The sequence below is a fragment of the Petaurus breviceps genome, unplaced genomic scaffold, assembly GCF_028583685.1.
Source record: "Petaurus breviceps papuanus isolate PSGF00001 unplaced genomic scaffold, PetGlider_PUasm1.0 688, whole genome shotgun sequence".
NCBI classification, from domain to species: domain Eukaryota; kingdom Metazoa; phylum Chordata; class Mammalia; order Diprotodontia; family Petauridae; genus Petaurus; species Petaurus breviceps.
This window is the reverse complement of record NW_027186457.1, coordinates 521,923-526,559: the sequence shown is the minus strand read 5'-3', so window position 1 is coordinate 526,559 and position 4,637 is coordinate 521,923. Positions and strand designations below refer to the sequence as shown.

Sequence of the window (4,637 nt, the reverse complement as noted above, 5' to 3'; positions counted from 1 at the left end):
GGCTGGCATGTAATTGTTTGCATATCATCTCCTCTATTAACCTTAGAGATCTTGAGAGCAGGGACTGTTATGGGGGGGGGGGGTTGCCTTTTTTCTTATCCCCAGAGCTGAGCATTGTTTCTTACACATACAAGGTGCAGTGGGCGGCTGGGTGGCACAGTGAATAGAGCATTGGCCCTGGAGTCAGGAGGACCTGAGTTCAAATCCTACCTCAGACACTTAACACTTATTGGCTGTGTGACCTTGGGCAAGTCACTTAACCCCAATTGCCCTGCCTTCCACCCCCTCCAAAAACCAAATTTGAACTCAGGTCCTGCTGACTCCAGGGCTGGTGCTCTATTCACTATGCCACCTAGCCACCCTGGAATTTATTAAAAAAAAAAAAAGATGGGTGAGAAACTTAAAAACCGACATCAAAATCTATTTTTAAAAGTATGTAGTTTGGGAGAAACTAAAAAAGGGGGTGGAGCAAAGATGGCGGAGTAGAAACAAGAGTTCCTCATGGCTCCAGCTCGTACTTCCTACAATACATGTAAAAAATGACTCTAAACAAACTTTAGAGCTACAGAACCCACAAAGTGACAGAGAGAAACTAACCTCCCACTGAGCACAGCCCAGCCTGCCAGCAGGAAGGGTACAGCACAGCATGCTGGGAGGGGAGCCCAGCCCCCAGTGAATCTGAGGTTTTAGCGTCAGGGCAGCCCAACCAGCCGCAGTACAGGGATGCTGGGAGAGTGGACCACCAGCAGCTGTGGTGGTTTCCAGAATTATCAACCCATAAATGCAAAGACAAAGTGAGAAGTCAGTGAACTTTGGGAATGGGGGTATGGGAGTGCGGTCAGGCCTCTGCCCCCAGGGCGAGAAGTGGCTGAGGCACAGTGCTGCATGGCTGTATCAGAACTCCTGGCCTAGACCAGGCTGCAGCTGTGGACCGGGGATCCTAGGAAGGGAACGAGGGGAGGGGCGAAGGGGGGGGGCAGGAGGAGGGTTTCCCTGGAGGAGGCAGAGGGCCATGGCAGCCATTCAGCAGAGAAGGATGGGGGTTGGGGGGGGGGGGGGGGGGGTTGAATGAGCTGCTGAGAAAGGCTGAGGACAAGTGCATGAGCCCATGCCTGCATTCGCATGGCTTGTGGCAGCTCCGAGCCTCTGCCTGGCTGGAACTGAGGGGGAGGGGCAGGTCCTGCTTCCCATTATGGCTATCACACAGTTCCGCTTGTTTAAAGTTTGTACCTGTCTAGCAACAGTGCTGTCATTCATTAAGAGGTTAATATGCACGTCAGGCGGAGGATGGAAATTAAGTGGAGATCAAATAACTTTGCCAACCACAGTGGATTATTCACCAGTTCCTAAGCAGTCAGAAGTTGAAGACTGGAGCTCCTGGGATGAAGGTACACCCACAAGTATAAAGATTGAAGGAGGGAATGGAAATGGAACAGCACAACAAAATACAATGGAACAGTTGGAACCTGACTATTTTGAAGACATGGCACTGACTATAAGGAAAACACAGAAAATTATTATTGAGGAGAGAGAACCATTAAATTTTGGCATCCCAGATGCTACTACAGGTTTCTGTAGTAGATTTGCAGCTATACAAGATATTCCTTTTATTCACCAATCTCCTGAATTAGGTGATTTGGATACCTGGCAGGAGAATACAAATGCATGGGAAGAAGAAGAAGATGCAACCTGGCAGGCAGAGGAAGTCCTGAGACTGCAGAAAATAGCTGAGAGAGAAAACAGAGCAGCAGAACAACAAAGGAAGAAAATAGAAAAGGAAGCACAACGACTAATGAAGAAAGAACAGAACAAAATTGGTGTGAAACTGCCGTAACAGATGTTTGACATTTCCATTTGAAGGATTTTGAGCTCCACATTATAAGCATTGTTTGTATGGATTTAAAAGTATTTTTAGAATACAAACAAGCTGTTTGATTTTGATGTGTTCACCAGGCCTTCCCGGATACCAGGATTCTCCTATCGCCACTTGAACTGCTAGTAGATGGGACTTAAACAAAATAAAAAGACTTATAAGACAATATTTTTCTTCAGTATCTTCCAAACATATAAGAAAATTGATTGCTGCAGAGAAATTATTACAAATGGGATATACCAGTAACTCTTCAAGTTCATATTTCTAGCTTGGAAAAATTTGGGTGTAAATAATTTTCTGGTGGGAGAACCTACTCTGCTGTCTATTATGTTTTCATTCAATGTGTGTAAAAAATGAAATAAACAATTTTAAAGAAAAAACAAAGAACTTCTGGCCTGCAGATTGTAGGGAGACCAAGCAACCACTCTGAGGGGTAATTGCTCTTGCTTTAACCTGCTTGGATCTGGATCCCTGTCCTGGGTGGAGGTACTGGGGTACGTGACAAGTGTGCCAGAGCTGGTGGAGGCTCCTAAGAGGGCACCCAACTCATAGCTATGGCAGCTGAGAAAACCCCAGATTTTGGGACAAAGCTCTCCTCTCTGAAAACAGAGTTCTACTGTGACAAAAAGCTCAAGAGTCAAGTGGTTCAGTGGCAACATGAGCAATCAGGGGAAGTGAGGCAAGCACAGCAGTCTGATTGTGGATTCCTTTTTTGGGGACTAAAAGGATAAAGGCATGGAGCAGGAAGAAGAAAACAAAGTCATAACTCCTGCACCAAAAGCTTCCAAGAAAAATATGAACTGCTTATAGGCCATAGAGGAGCTTAAGAAGGATTTTGAAAACCAAATAAGATAAGTGGAGGATAAATTGGGAAGAGAAATGAGAACGATGCAAGAAAATTATGAAAAGAGAGTCAACAACCTGACTGAATAAAATAACATCTTAAAAAATAGACTAACTCAAATGTCAAAAGAGGCTCAAGAAGCCAATGAGGAGAAGAATGCCTTAAAGAGTCAAATTTGCCAGATGGAAAAAGAATCTCAAAACTCACTGAAGAGAATCATTCCTTCAGAATTAGATTGGAGCAAATGGAAGCTAGTGACTTTATGAGAAATCAAGATACTATTAAACAGATCCAAACAAATGAAAAAATAGAAGGCAATGTGAATTATCTCATTGGATAAACCACTGACCTGGAAAATAGATCCAGGAGAGATAATTTAAAAATTATTGTACTTCCTGAAAGCCATGATCAAAAAAAGAACCTAGAAATCATCCTTCAAGAAATTCTCAAGGAAAATTGCCCTGATATTTTAGAACCAGAGGGCAAAATAGAGGTTGAAAGAATCCACTGATCACCTCCTGAAAAAGATCCCCAAAAGAAAACTCCAAGGAATATTATAGCCAGGTTCCAGCGTTCCCAGATCAAGGAGAAAATACTATAAGCAGCCAGGAAGAAACAATTTCAATATTGTGGAAACACAATCAGGATAACACAGGATCTGGCAGCTTCTACACTGAGGGATCAAAGGGCTTGGAATATGATATTCCAGAGGTCAAAGGAGCTGGGATTAAAACCAAGAATCACCTACCCAGCAAAACTGAGTATCATGTTTCAGGGGAAAATATAGTCATTCAGTGGAACAGAGGACTTTCAAGTATTCATGATGAAAAAACCAGAGTTGAATAGAAAATTTGACATTCAAATACAAGAAGCAAGAGACGGGGCAGCTAGGTCGCGCAGTGAATAGAGCACCAGCCCTGGAGTCTGGAGGACCTGGGTTCAGATCCAGCCTCAGGCACTTAACACAAAAACTAGCCTGTGATCTTGGGCAAGTCACTTAACCCAATTGCCCTCCAAAAAAAAAAAAAAAGCAAAAAGAAGAAGTAAGAAAAGCATGATAAGGTAAACAGGGAAAAGAAATTATAAGGAATTTATCAAAGTTGAACTATTTACATTCCTACAATGGAAAAACGATAATTGTAACTTATGAAACTTTTTTCAGTATGAGAATAGTTGAAGAGAATATAAATGTATAGATATATGTATACATACATAGACATACATATATGTCTATATAGGAGGGTATATGGGCATATGAATACATATGTGAGTGTGTGTTTATATGTGTACAGGTATACATAGAAGGCACAAGACCAATCGAATAGGAAAGGATGATAATTAAAAGGTAAAATTAAGAGGTGAGAGAGGAATATAATGAGAGGAGATGGGGAGAGACAGAATGGGGTAAACTATCTCATATGGAAGATGTAAGGGAAAATGGTCTCAATGGAGGAGAACAGGAAGGCAAAAGGGAATGGGTTAACCTTACTCTCATTGAATTTGGCTTAGGGAGGGAATGACATACACACTAAATAGGGTGTTTCACCCTACAGGTGAGTAGCGGGGGAAGGGGATGAGAGGGGGAATGATGGAAGGGAGGGCAGGCTGGGCGGGAGGGAAGTTGGAAGCACCCACTTTGAAAAGGGAAAGGATCAAAGTAGAGAATAGAACAAGTAGGAGGTGGGATAGGAGGGAGGGAAATATAGTCAGTCTTTCACAATATATCCACCATGGAAATATTTTCCATAGCTACACATGTACAACCTATATTGAATTGCTTATCTTCCCAGTAAGGGTGGGTGATGAGGGAGGATAGGAAAGAATCTGGAATTCAAAGTTTTAAAATCAAATGTTATATACATACACACACACACACATACTATTATTACTTTTGCTTTACATGTAACTGGGAAATAAGAT

The 4,637-nt window shown here is 42.4% G+C and overlaps 1 pseudogene; it reads left to right on the top strand.

The window, feature by feature from the left end:
- The first annotated feature begins 1,137 nt into the window (after positions 1–1,137).
- On the top strand, positions 1,138–2,260 carry LOC138174229 (receptor-binding cancer antigen expressed on SiSo cells pseudogene; annotated as a pseudogene).
- The last annotated feature ends 2,377 nt before the right edge of the window (positions 2,261–4,637 follow it).